Source organism: Mercenaria mercenaria, chromosome 3, assembly GCF_021730395.1.
Source record: "Mercenaria mercenaria strain notata chromosome 3, MADL_Memer_1, whole genome shotgun sequence".
NCBI lineage: Eukaryota > Metazoa > Mollusca > Bivalvia > Venerida > Veneridae > Mercenaria > Mercenaria mercenaria.
The window spans coordinates 47,066,395-47,081,919 of NC_069363.1; the positions used below are offsets into that span (position 1 = coordinate 47,066,395).

Genomic DNA, 15,525 nt, shown 5'->3' on the forward strand with positions numbered 1-15,525 from the left:
ATCCTATGAAGTTTCAACATTCTGGGTCAAGTGGTTCTCTAGTTATTGATCAGAAATGGTTTTCAATGTTCAGGCCCCTGTGACCTTGACCTTTGACGGAGTGACTCCAAAATCAATAAGACTCATCTGCTCTTCATGCCCGATCATCCTATAAAGTTTCAACATTCTGGGTCAAGTGATTCTCTAGTTATTGATCGGAAATGGTTTTCAATGTTCAGGTCCCTGTGACCTTGACCTTTAACGGAGTGATCCAAAAAACAATAGGGGTCATCTACTCTTCATGACCAATCATGCTTTGAAGTTTTAACGTTCTTGGTCAAGTGGTTCTCTAGTTATTGATCGAAAATCGTTTTCCATGTTCAGGCCCCTGTGACCTTGACCTTTGACAGAGTGACCCAAAAAACAATACGGATCATCTACTCTTCATGACCAATCATCCTATTAAGATTCAACATTCTGCATCAAGTGGTTCTCTAGTTATTGATCGGAAATGGTTTTCATAATGTTCAGGCCCCTGTGACCTTGACCTTTGACGGAATGACCCCAAAAACAATAGGAGTCATCTGCTCTTCATGACCAATCATCCTATTAAGTTTCAACATTCTGGGTCAAGTGGTTCTCTAGTTATTGATCGGAAATAGTCAATATTCAGGTACCTGTGACCTTGACCTTTGACGGAGTTACCCCAAAATTAATAGAAGTCATCTGCTCTTCATGACTAATCATCCTGTTAAGTTTCAACATTCTGGGTTAAGTGGTTCTCTAGTTATTGATCGGAAATGGTTTTCAATTTTCAGGTCCCTGTGACCTTGACCTTTGACGGAGTGACCCAAAAACAATAGAGATTATCTACTCTTCATGACCAATCATCCTTTGAAGTTTCAACATTCTGAGTCAAGTGGTTCTCTAGTTATTGATCAGAAATGGTTTTCTATGTTCAGGCCCCTGTGACCTTGACCTTTGACAGAGTGACCCCAAAATCAATAGGACTCATCTACTCTTCATGACCAATCATCCTGTTAAGTTTCAACTTTCTGGGTCAAATGGTTCTCTAATTATTGATCGGAAATGGTTTTCAATGTTCAGGCCCCTGTGACCTTGACCTTTGACGGAGTGACCCCAAAAACAATAGGGTCGTCTACTCCAGCAGCCCTACAACCCTATGAAGTTTGAAGGTTCTAGGTCAAATGGTTCTCCAGTTATTGCTCGGAAATGAAGTGTGACGTACAGACGGAAGGACGGACAAACGGACAGGGAAAAAACAATATGTCTCCCCCATCTCCCCCAGAGGCGTGGTGGGGGGTGGGGGGGGGTGAGACATAATTAAAGAAACGAACTGATTTACTTCATAGAATGAGTATATAACCGCTGATATTTCGTGCGTTGTTCTTATTGTACACATTCGCTTGGTGAACATTCTGCAAAGTCATAAAATTACAATCCCCCGGGCTGAGCGCCTTTCTTGGGATAAACTTTTCAAACATTTTCAAAAAACCCCAAAACCTTTTAATTATATTAATGATTCTGTTCATAAAATTACAAACCCCCGGGCTGAGCGCCTCTCGTGGGATAAAATTTTCAAACTTTTTATTATATTAATGATTCTGTTCCCTGGGCTGAGCGCCACTCGTGGGAAAACAATTCTCCACCGATTTCTTACGATGAGCTTTACTTATAAGAGAATAAAAAATCTATGCAACTCGACTTTGAAACTATATTTTATTTGACTCAACTAAAGCCCATTCTCTCTTCTATTTCTAAAAATATTACGCATCAACGGTTATACGAAAACGTACTATGAAAATTCATTTCAGTAATGAATAATTTCATGTAACTCCCATCACATTTCCAACCCGATTGCATGTAATTATACTTGTAGACTTAAGATCCCAAAGAAATTCTTAATTTCTATGACCAAAAGTAATACATATTAAAAGTGTTTGACTAACCACTATATTGTTTGACTAACCACTATAAACAAAAATGCCTAGACTGGCTACCGACTAGATAATCCTTTTTTTTTTAGAAAAAATATTTTTTTTATATACTTCATCAGTCTTGGCTCTGATTTCTGAAGAAAAGGGACATAATTATACAAAATTTGAATAGTCTCAGGATTTGCCTCCTATGAGCAAAACATACGGTCTGAACACAGACTAAAAATGCCCAGCCGTAACCTATATGCTAGCAATTTATATCAGATAAAGAACAGCTAAATGTAAAGGTGTGAATCACGGGATTTAGGCTAAAAGTGGAAAACCACATCTATTATAGCGAATGTCAACGCGAAACACGAAGGACTTCGGACACTATCATATGCTTCTAGCTTACATTTTGAATGCAAAATTCTCACTAAGTATTTAAAAAAATACCCAAATCGTTTCGAATCACATATAAACCAATGTGTTAGCTAACTTATTACAGCAGAAACTGGTTTGTATCTGTTCTTATCAAGATGTTTTGGCCAGGGTATATTTGTTTTGAAAAAATAAAATGTTAAATTTCCGTAAAAATATAATGTCGTCGCTTTACGGAAGTTTCAAATATATGAATTCCAACTGAAAAAATGGCAAATTCTGTTTATTTAAGGAAAAAAATAACATTTTAAGATTAAAATCCTATAAATAAATAAAAAAGAGAACGATATTTTTGCAAACAAACTGTACTTGATTTAAACTTACTTTACTTTCTTATCTATACACTTTTCGTAATGTAAAGTTATTGATGCATTACATGTGTGAATAGGAATGCTACAGATATACATGTATAAGTGATCGGTCAGTTTAATTACTGTAACAGTAACAGTGGTTCAGTACGTTATTTAAGTACATGTACATGTCTGTATAGCTCTGATATAAGTGATGGCAGATACGTGTGTGCTGTATAACATTAATACTAAGAAAAGGCAGCTATCTTATCAAGGCCGTAGGGTGGGTTCTCGCTGGGGATAAGTACTAGTGGCGCAGACAATATCTGGCTTAAACATGTAATAATAGTTGTATCCGAAATGACAGTTCTTTGTGGGGCTTGCATAAGGAAGCTGTATCGGAAAAAGTAAACTCAGGATGAGTCTGACTGCAACCCTGCTAAAGATAATGTTGTGAAAATTTGGGCTGAAGTTGCGGGCAAAGCACATTCGTAATTTGTCATTTGTAGGGCTAAAGTGGGCAGGTCGCTGCATAAAAATTCCACCTGAAACTCGGCTGGACCTTTCAGTTCTTTTCCGAGTCTAGCCGTATTTGTATATGCCATCTGCATGGAAAGCGACTTGACTCATCACTTTCGTGGCATCACACTGAATGTGACCTGCCAATAAGCCACTGTTCTTGACCTATGCATCACAGCCTATTAATGCCAAGCGTTATTTCTGTTAGATAGACTATAGTCAGGATCAGATTAACTGCTGTGCACATATTGCCTCTTTATTATGGTGTTTAGGCCTAGTCCGCCACAAAGAACAAATTTAATTCAGTTTTCACAAAAGGAAGAACATGAAGTAATGAATGCGTTTGACATTTAGTATGTGTCTAAAAGAAATAAATATAAACGCACAGAAAAAGATGAAACAATAAAGAAATGAAAAATACATTTAAAAAAATACAAAAAAAAAAAAAATAAATAAATAAAAGAAATGGAAAGCAAATAACTTCCTCATCGCTAGTGGCGTGCGTGTCGCGAGAGGGCATGCAGAAGATTGTCTGGTGTGTTGCTAGTATTTTACAGCGCACACTTGCCAATCTACTGAAACAAACACCAGGATAAGCCTATGAAAATTTAACCCAAGAAATAATAATGAATTCACAGTATTTGCTTCTCTCACTATTATACAATATACATGTATAACATACCTATGTGTACGCTCTGCAAATATTTGTATGTTATTTGAGTTACAAACAGTTGTAAAAATATGTGACTATCAAATTATTTAAAATGAATATAAAAAGTATTGGTTGGTTTACATTTGGGAACACCCTGTAGTTATATTTTTTGCTAAAATGTACTGTCTCCACTGAGTATAATTAATATCTACATATGCTGGCCAAATATGGTTTTGATGCATGCGAGGGGGGGGGGGGGGGGGGGGGGGGGGGACAATGTTGTATAAAGGAAAATAGCTTTTATATGTATATAACTGGGTACGTAATTCTATTTAGAGCAAAAAATCATCGTTTTATGAAACAAATATTGAAAATTTGACTTTGAGAAATAGTCTCAAATATGTATTTTGATGGTATTTGTAATTAAATATTTATTACTTAGTGGTTTATTTTTCACTCTTGGAGTAGGCAAATTCATATAGAAAGTGTCCGAAGTCCTTTGTATAAGATAAGAAGAGTATTAGACTATTTGAATTAAATGCATCGGATTTAAAACCTTGTATCTAAATTTTATGACGAGAACAGTGCCTTGAATTTTTCTAGACCCAAACATTGTTCTGTTTCTAAATTTCTTTGACGTACGGTTTCTTTGAATGCAGACTTGTTATTTCTAAGAATGACTGGATCAGGCGTATGTATAAAAGGAATCTTATAGCCGTTTTTATTTAAATCGATAATATAAGCTCTTCCATTAATATCTTTCCAGAAAATCTAAATTTTTCTTAAGTCTGTCCTTTACATATTCAGATACGTTAGATAAGGACTGACTTTCTTGAAATTCAAAATATTCTTTATGCTCATTACAATGTCACGCCTGGTAAACAACAGACCTACCTCTTGCAGAGGTATACGATAAATCGCTCTGTCGCATCTTCTGAGCTAGTGCGGGTCGCGATAAAAGAACGTCAACAAAAGTGAGTGTCATCATATTTTTTTTTGCATTTTTACAAGCATTGTATCGAATATCAAAAATCGGGGAATGGTAGGCGATGTAGACATGATTTAACTTTACAGAGAACTTAAAGTTTGCTAATTTATTCTTGATTTGTGGTCGTGGTGATGTTTACCAGCAAGCTGATTTAGCAGTGAATTTGGCCAGTTCGTCATGAAAGCACTTTCATTGTCAAATATTTGCATTTTAACTGATATTAAGAAGCAAACCGAGTAGGCGTGAGATAGCTGTAAAGTATACAATGTATTTGGAAGTAAAACATGTACCGAAAATGGTTTTGGAGTAAAAATATTCACCTTTTGTTATGAGAGACAGCTCTGTCGTGGAGGAGATAGTCATGTCGCCAAGGAGATAGCTGTGTTTCCGTAAGAAAGCTCTGTGTTCATAATTTTAATGTTATATTGAAAAGTTTACAATATTTTCGTTGGTTTGTCCTCTTTCGAAATAATATACAGGCACTGTTCCATTTGATATACATATGTATGAATTTGCCAAGTATTATTTTGATAAAGATTTTTCATAAGGCAGCAGACCTCAATTGAACAACTGTTTAACAAATTCCATTAACATTGCTGGTGATGATGTCAAACGTGAAAGCACAATTAGATATCTCGGTGCATTTCTTGACGAAACCTTGAACTTTAAAGATCATGTAAATTGCAAATGTCGTACAGCCATGTTGAATTACTTACGAATTAAGAACATCCGAAAATACTTAATAAAAGCAGCTACTGAAATTTTAGTTTTGTCTCTAGTTATTTCACATCTGGATTATTGCAATGTCATACTGTATGGTGTAGCTAACTGTGAGGTGCGTAAGATGCAACGTATTCAAAACATGTGCGCAAAACTTGTCCTTAACAGGAGGAAATCTGACAGTTCTAAACAAGCATTGTACCACTTACATTGGTTGCCGGTGAAAGCAAGAATTGAGTTAAAGATACTTTCATTCATGTATAGCTGTCACACTGGCAGAGCACCTCTGTATTTAACAGAATTGCTTACAGAGTATATTCCTAGTAGACAAGGTTTGAGATCGTCTGAAAATTCTGAATGCCGCTATGTTGTTCCACACAACAAGTGCAAAACATTCAATGATAGAAGTTTCTGTACTATTGGTCCAAAACTTTGGAATGAACTGCCATTAGAACAAAAGTAAATCACTTGACACATTCCAAAAACAATCTTAAGACACTGTATTTCAGAGATTTCGCGGCATTGTTTTAAATTTTTGATAACTGTTTATCATGCAAAAACAGCGGTGATAGTTCTTAAATTTTTGTAGAAGGTTTTACATTTCAACATTTATATCTCCAAGGTTTGTTTGTTTTGGTAAGGCTCTATGGGTAGGGTAGTGTGTAGTATTTCTTTCTCAAATAGTATATGATGGCTCCATTAACCGGGGAGTTTGAACCTCTATATGCAGCTCGTCTGGGCGTACCAGATGCTTTCAGCACTGGTATTGGCAAAAGGGGTAAAATGACCTCACGGGGAGGGGTGCGGTCATGACTGTTTGTAACAATAAGGCTGTAATTATTATTATTGTCATTATTAATATTGTTATAATAACTATTATTACTATTATTATTATTACGTACAACGCCATTGAATATATCATTGTATGAAAATAGGCGTTTAATCAAATTACTCAGTTTCAGTTTCAGTTTCATTTAGCTTGTGTATGCGATAGAGGCTGTATTTTTCAATTGATGTTCATGAAATTGGTCCGAATGATTGCCTTGATAAAATCTAGGTCAAATTCGAAAATGGGTCATCTGGGGTCAAACATTAGGTCACTAAGTCAAATCAAAGAAAAACCTTGTGTATGCAATAGGACTGCATTTTACACCAGATCTTCATGAAATTTGATCAGATTGTTTATCTGGATGATTACCGGCTCGGGCGTGTTGTTTTTTTTATTTCGCATTTTTATGATGCTAATTCTCTTACATCATAATGTGACAAAATTTCAATTCTAAAGAAAGATAATCGTACACAAAATCTGAAGACCAGTCCCTTTCTGTCAAACGCGTCTGATTGGTTGAGATAAAAGATAGATGGAAAGAAATTAAAATAGCCACCAATTATACAGTTAGTTTTTAAATATAGAATTCTATCATTTCAGTCATTTTGTCAGTTATTGTATGTGTAATTGTGGTTGCTAATTTAATGAGTACATTGTTCACACACTAAATGCACGATGATTAGCTTCTGCGTAAAGTTGTCCTTTAAATATTATTTAGCTGATAAATCAGATGACTGTTTAAAACTTCAGATTTTAGATTCACAAGTGCATTTGAACGTGCTCGTACAATGATGAAGTCACAGCGACCCTGATATTTGTACAAAGTACATTTATTTACCGATACGTACAAACAAACTGGCCGTGTCCTCACGCAAAGTAATTATGGCATCATTATATTCAGATTTGATTTTACAAGTGTAATACGTAGTGTAAACTAGTTTCAGAGCCACTGCCACTAAAGTTGTCATCATAAAAATAAGGTAACCCTTGCTTTTCACAAGATAATTTCACGTATTACATTTTCTCTTACTGAATATATTTATTTTATAGAAAAAGTAGCACATGCCGATTCTAAGAAAATATAGCCCGACCGATTAGGTCAATAGTGAGAATGCAGATCTGTTGATCATGGGCTTTGACTCTGATCCCCCTGACTATTTCACAGTGTGTCTGAAATCATTTGTCTTCCATCTATATAAGAAAATATAAAGCAATATGTATTATACAAATACTGTATAAATATAAAAACGTGATAATTGAATTGTATCTCATAACTGGACATAACTACTATCCTGTTACATTTAACGCTGCTCAAAACTGTTAATGAACACAGAGCTATTTCCTTGGCGTAGTGACTATCTCCTTCAGGAGAGAGCTGTCTCTCACAATGAAAGGTGAATATTTTTATTCCCAAGCCATTTGCGATACATATTTGATTTCCAAATACACTGTACACCTTACAGCTATCTCACGCCTACTCAGTTTGCTTCTTAATATCAGTAAAAATGCAAATATTTGACAATGGAAGTGCTTTCATGACGAAACGGCCAAATTCACTACTGAATCAACTTGATGGTAAACATCACCACGACCACAAATCAAGAATAAATTAGCAAACTTTAAGTTCTCTGTAATGTTAGATCATATCTACATCGTCTACAATTCCTCGATTTTTTTGATATTCGATACAATGCTTGTAAAAATGCAAAAAATATGATGACACTCGCGACATGCACTAGCTCGGAAGATGCGACAGAGCGATTTACCATATACATCTGCAAGAGGTAGCTCTGTTGTTTACCAGCCGTGAATGTATATGAATAAAAATCAAACAAGTTCAAGGCATACTCAACTTTGAAACTTGAAATGAGGATTGATTCTGATCACTGTTTCCCGAAAGCGTCTGATCAGGAGGTGATGGATTTCCGTCAGGCTGGACTCCTCAGTTGTAGACTTCGTGTTGGCATTGAGATGGGAAGTGGCCAAATTTCCCGCACGTAAAATCTTAGTCGGATGACCTCGAACCTCTTGGACGCCAGAACGTGTTGGATGGGAACCCGGCGTGGAGAAGAAAATTGCCAAAAAGCTGTCTAATGTTGTACATGTTAGAAACAGTAGCCATGGCAGGAACGACAGGAGCCGCTGGCAAGGGATAGAGTTGACTGCTTTCCTTTTTGAGAATGAGCATAGCTGATTTTTCTGCCTCCCTGATACGTTTGCTATCTTCAGCATTGTCCGCGAGCTCGTTCTCCTCGTATAAATCAACGACAATCCAGCTTTTCTTATGCGCAAGTTTAATGAGTTTGTTTCTGTAAGAAATTATCAACCTCCTTCGTCCTATGACTGAGCGGTGGAGGCACACAGCTTCTTAACGAGCGTTAACAATTTACAGTTAAAATCCAGCTGTTTTTGATTACTTTTAATTTTTACAGACGGTGCTTTCACTTCAGCAACAGAATAAGCGGATAACTGACGACCAAATCCACCTTTAAAGTTGTATATAGTCCATTTTAATCGACCTGGCGGGGCGTGGTTTTGCGATGGTCCATTGCATTATTCATCAAAAAACCAGAAATATGGACAATTTTTGAGAAAATCTGTTGAGTATTTTTTTTTCATAAATCAGCTATTTTTGCGTTTAGTTTCGTCAGATTATTCCTTGTTGCTACCCAATTTAGCATTTAAAAAATTGCAAATACTGGCAAAATATTTCTTTTGAAACAGCATTGTACATACCAATTTAGTTATGTGAACTACGTTACATAGTGAGTGGATACATTCATTATACCTGTATGACCACTAGAATAACATAAAAAACTCGACTTTTTTTTTCTAACATTTTACTGAAACAATAAAAAACTGTTTAAGAGAACATATTTACCACAGACATATATTTTGTCAGATTTTTTTTTTTGCATTTTAAAATGTGTCTGTTTAAAAAAATCTCTGTTTTACAACATTTTCTAAATATCTTATTTCGAAGTTTAACTGAGGATGGCAAAATAATGTTTCAATACAGGACAATACATTTAATTATAGGTATTATGACTTCATTTCATGAATAATCCAAGACTTGAATTTAAAAGAAGCAAAATCTACAATACACGTTGACACAAAAATAAATGGTGTTTGGTAACGTAGTTCACCATTCTATAGTTTGCAAACTTTAAATGTGACGTTGTTGTTAATTTATGTTACATATTTTTTTTATAACTAAAGCCAAATACTTTCTTCACAATTTTATATTGCAATACAGTAATTTTATACATCTTATATTTTCACAAATTCTTACTTTACAGTATTTTAAGAAAAGTGGATTATGAAATTTATGAATCCACTTATTAATAATTGGATTAGCTGTGATGTAAAGAATCCTGCCATATTTATTCAGAATAAACGTACAGTTACCACAGTTAACGAATATTGACTAGAGATCACAATAAAAACAGGAATGTATGGGGGCATAGCTAATGCTGACTATATAACTAGTAAGAAGTGTAACCAACATTTATGTATAAGGATTTCAGTTGAGAGTGTTTTGATCAAGTGTGCGCTAAGTGCTGCTTTACGCTTAATATTACAAATAAAAGTATAAACAGTTAAAGTAAAGGAATATGAACTAGATGTAACTCAATTAAAAGAAAATTGAACGAAAAGGACATGAAGCTTATGTCGAGTAGTATGTGTATTTGGTAACGTAGTTCACAAAAATGCTTATTTGTAAGAACTATATCCTTGCTTATGATAGAAATACACGTTAAACATGTGACATAATGTTTAAGTCTGTTAAAGTCTATGAAACAACAATGCAACGCCATTTTTTGAAATGATAAAAACAATTCTGATGACAAATTAAATGATGTGAACTACGTTACCATTTTGTGAACTACGTTACCATGTCCAGCATGCTCTCCATGTATTATACTTACGTTTGCATTTAATATAGCAGTAATACACCACAAAGTCGTCATATTACCACCAGAAACTGTAGAAAAATTATATATATCATTTAGCTAACTTACTTGATCTGTTACTAAACGACGACTGGTTAAAATATGATTGTTATGTTACTTTATTTGATGAAATCACAGACGGGACGCACCATCCTTGTTTACACAGAACACCGTGAAGTGTAGTCAGTCCCCATGTGTATTGCTCCCCAAGAAATTAGTCCTAGGTTTAAATATTAGACATTTCGCTAATTTAATAGTAACGTAGTTCACGGTAACGTAGTTTACAAAAAATAGGTTAAGTCTGTCTGACTTAATAAACATGATGCACAGTAAAACATTTTTGCTTTAATATAATACTGTTTACTAATATGTATTTAGTGAGAAATAGGCATACCTTTGATTTTATTGCATATAGCAGTAATGTATGGTAACGTAGTTCACAAAATAATGTAAAATTAACGGGGTATCGATTTTAAGGGGATCGTTTTGAAATTTTATCAAAACATATGAACGAAATAATTTCTTATTGTACCTTTTCTATGTCTCGACTGTCTTCGACACTGATCATAGTACATATCTATATACGCATTAATTTTTAAATGTTCAGCTCAAAATGGTAACGTAGTTCACAGAGATTTCTGTGACAAGACAATATCGCTAAAATAATGTTTTTTTATGTTTCTAAACTGCTCAAATATTTTTGCTTAATTGTTTTTGTACATGTCACCTATACAATGACATGCAAAAACTGCATACAAAAGAATCTTTCTCGTAGAGTTTATAGACCAAAGTAAGCAACCCAGAGTTGTGACAGGGTATATTTGCCAATTTTGGACCCTAATACGTACCATAATATTATAAAAGTACCATTGTCTGTGGCCAAACATTTTTGAAACGTAGATAATAACTATAGCCTTAAATCAAAGCAAACGTGTTATACCTTCTACTATAATATGGAAGAATATGCTTGAAACGGCAGTTTTGCGTAATTGTCCACTTTTCCGGTTTTTTAATGTAAATATTGTGCAGGATATATGTAGTATATTCGGCAACCTGATTTTTTATTCACTGGCCATTTACCTTACACTGTACCCATCGTAGCTCTACCTATTTTGCTCGTTTATTTTTAGATTACCATCATTTGCATTAGCCAGAGATTAACTCCGCCCCGCCAGTTCAAATAAAACGCACTATACCCATCGATAATAAATATATTAAGCGAGCACCTTGCAAACATCAGGTGACAGTGAGAACATGATAAGTTTTGATAATCAATTGAGCGCAGAAGTATAGGTATCGCGTAGTGTTATGGCGTTTTGAAAATGTAACCAAAGAAAACAATAATATAAAATGAAGTCAGTACATTATTGTCCGTAAGTATTGACCTTGCACTCAAGAATATTCCGTATCTTTGCGTAAATTAATTCTCGGTGTCCGAAGCTTAATACCGATGTAGCGATATAACCATTGCATATATATTTCTTTATAACTAATATCGCATGTGCAAGTAGCTCTGTTGACAAAACGTCTACCTGACAATCTAGGAATTGTTGGTTCGAGTCCTGCATCTGATCTTATTTTTTCAAATTTTATCTGCAACCTTTACAAGTAGAAAAATTGCCACTCGTATCAGATTAAACTTTATGGTCCATTTCTTTAAAGAAATACACTTATAGTCTAGTTAATCGTTGTGGAACAAAATGAATAAAAATCTGTAAAAGTTTCTCAAATAAAAAGACAAAGTATTTGTCACCAGCGTTTCAAGAAAGTCAATAATACAAGAAATAACAGTCAGAATTTGTGAAATATGTTACGTTAATGTTGTAAGAATAAAAGCAATATCGATAACTTAAAATTACACTGAATTATTTTAAAGAAATTGGTCTGAGATGTTTTTGAATTCGGGGTAACGTGCATGGAAGTCAGACACCTTACCTCCACGCTATCGTGTCATTGATTATTTATAAAGGTTATTTCAGTAATATAGATATTTTCAGGATACAAATATTGCGTAAACTAACGAAAATCCCCAAAAATATTGGCGAAGATTAATGAGTGTCAATACGTTTACGAGGCAGTCAGTGATTTCTCGTTGGCCGAGCGGTTACGGTATTCGTAGCACAATTTTTCGTTGGGAGTTCGATTTCCAGACCCGTTAAATTTTAATTTTAATATATACATCACTATTGACACGTAATTCCGCCTTAATATGGTCTTATGCATTTCAAGCTTTCCTGTGATATTTTTTAACCTGTACGGGTTAGTTCAATCTTACACTTCACTTTAATAAAAGCATTGTCCGATCATAATTTCAGTATCGACTGAGTTAAAGATACTAGCGATTTTATGCGAAAATAAGAAATAAAACAATGAATTCGAAACCAGGGAAAACAAACTTACACAAAGTATGTAATGCAAAAAAAAATTGTTGGTCGAATGCAAGGTTCGAACCGTCAAAACTATCACTATAAAATGAACATGTATACTTCCAATCAACCTACTGCGCCATCAAGCCAACTATGTTATTCAGCGTATATCTTTACTTTAAATGAGAGTGCTACTGATTGTTGTTTTTTTTAATCAAAAACGACACATTACTGTGCGATACCTGTAAATACGTATCCGCTATATAATTAGTAACGGAAGCAAAATATACGCATGCGAAGTATATGGTTTGATGCCCACGTGATGAAAGTGTCATAAAATTCTGTCGCGTCTCGTTCTATATTTATATCAAGGTTTACAAAATAAAGCGTTGCAACGGTTTATAAAAATGCGTGAGAAAAACTGCGAAAACTCGAATGTTCCCGTAAATCTGGAAACTAGAAACTTATCACCCATTAAGTGTCATGTAGATGTATGAAAAAGTGGCGCATTTTGCCTTTCGGTGATGAATTATTTTAAAAATCACAATTCACAATGTGTGGGTTAGTCGCTTTAAGTTTTTTTTTTTTTATTTTGTCTGAGTGATATTTATTTTGTGATTATTAATGTAACTCAGAGATCATAATTAATTCATCAGCGGTTAGAATATGGTAGGTAAAGCAGACTTTCGACCCAAATGTTATACCATAAATCATAATTAATTTTGTGGAAAAAACATCAGTACTTTTCGCAAAATATACAACAGACTGTCAAACTACTATATGTTATATGTAACATACTTTATTTTTTCAAACACAGCGGTTGAACTTCAGTACGAAGGAAATATATAAAGTGTAAATTCGTCTCTGGAAAGCTACACCTACTTCTTCTGAACATCTTCATACATGTGACTATATTCTGGAGAAGAATAGTGTATGATGAATAAAAGCTCAAAACTCCGCACGAGCGGAACCTACCAAAGACCTTAAACAAGAATCTTGAATATTTACATTTTTACATTGGTTAAGTATCACAAAATATTTGTTGAAATTTTCATAAATTACGTATCGCAAAACTATGTTCTACTTGTAAAGCTTGTCCATATAATTTCATCCACCGGTGTTCAACGTTTGTTCAGCACGAAGTCGTTTAGATGTTTCGGTATCAGCAATTGCACATTGAGTTAGATATGCGTTTTATATAATTTTTTTTTGTGTAAATGGGAAGGCCTTATTTGCCCATTGAAGCTCTGCGTAGGATTTAGGTATAAACAGTCAAGATGGATTGTTGGTCGGCTGTGTTTGCTCACATTATGTTCGGATGCACACTTTAGTATTTTCTCTGTTTAACGATGAAACTAGCCATCTTACCTAAATTGTAAGGTCATGACGCCAGACCATAAATAATTGTAAAACGTATCAGCTTATTCTTAAAAGGATATAAAGCACAGTATATAATTATTATCATGTGCAATTTTATTTTGATAACGAATAACTTAGGCTACCAAAATGCGTTTGATGGTATGATGTTTGTCATTTACTCATTTTAGGCCAAACAATATTTTCATTTTTTATTTTTTTAACAATGAAGCAGGTCTATATTGCACATCAGTGTTATTGCCTAACAGAAACATATCGCAATTATTGCTATTGGCGTGTTTAGGTTAGAGGTGGTCACTAATTCAAAACCTTCTTTGTTTCATATAAAAAGGGACCACATTAGATTGTAAATAGTATCATTGCAGAACACCACATTTTCCTACACATACTTTTTATGAGAATTCGGTCACAAATTGAGGAAATAATACAAAGGAATGAGGGGTTGAATAGTTCCTAGTGAAGTGCCAGTAAGTGGTGGTCTTCTACCATAAAATTCGCATAATATTTCTTGTCCGCGCATTAAAGCCCTACTTTTGGTTTCGTAATACAATCAAAGCCCTGAGAAGTCTGGTGTGGGCGGGATTTGGTAGATTTACTTTCTGTTTTAGGCAACTGTTGTGTACCTCAATGCTATTCATTTAGAGCTAAGATAAAGCAGAGAATCCCCAAATTTACATTTTGTCGATTGAAATGCCACGTACAAAATGTAAATTTATAAAACTTATAAACAGTTTGCATGCAAATCAAAACCAAACTTCAGTGTGAAATATTAACATTCACCGCTTTTACTTTATAGGTATCTCAAGTTTAATTCGTGCTATTAATAATGTACTTCTGATCTATTTGTAACACTATTTATTTGAAACAAAGCAAATGCCACATTATCAAAAATACATGTATGAGAAACAAATACAAATGTGCCTCGAATCTATGATAAACTCTACTTGATCTCACATGACTGGAGACAGGCTAAATTTGGACTGCTTCATCCTTGATAATTCATTCACGATGTTCATGAATGGAATTATAAACATCCTTTTTAAGTGATTAAAGGAATAAAATAAAGATTCTATGATTGCCAGAAGTACACATATAACTCACCTAAATATCATTTGAGTATAAACATGAAACCCGTCACATCTTACGCAGAATGCATTCTGACAGTGAAAAAGTGTTTTAAAGCGACCCTCCAATACAAAATATAATTTTTTTTTTTACAAAGTTAGACAAGTTAGAATCTATGTTCTTTTGACATCTTTAGACTACTTTACACAAGCACAATTTAACCATATTACTACCCTTAGTCCTGTAGACACACGTACAGTATTATTCATAGTGCCTTTTATCAGACTAGAAACTGTTATGATTATTTAATATTTTTTTTTATCAAGCATTCTAGGTTTTTACATTAACTATAACATGTTCAGGCTCATTTGATTTTTTCAATATTTTACTTGTTAGCTATTGGATGAAC

At 34.3% G+C, this 15,525-nt stretch overlaps 1 protein-coding gene across 1 annotated transcript in view; it reads left to right on the plus strand.

Annotated features, from left to right (window-relative positions):
• LOC123524793 (helicase with zinc finger domain 2-like) overlaps window positions 1-15,525 on the plus strand; it is a 72,147-nt gene that overhangs the window by 6,539 nt on the left and 50,083 nt on the right. The window lies entirely within an intron of this gene.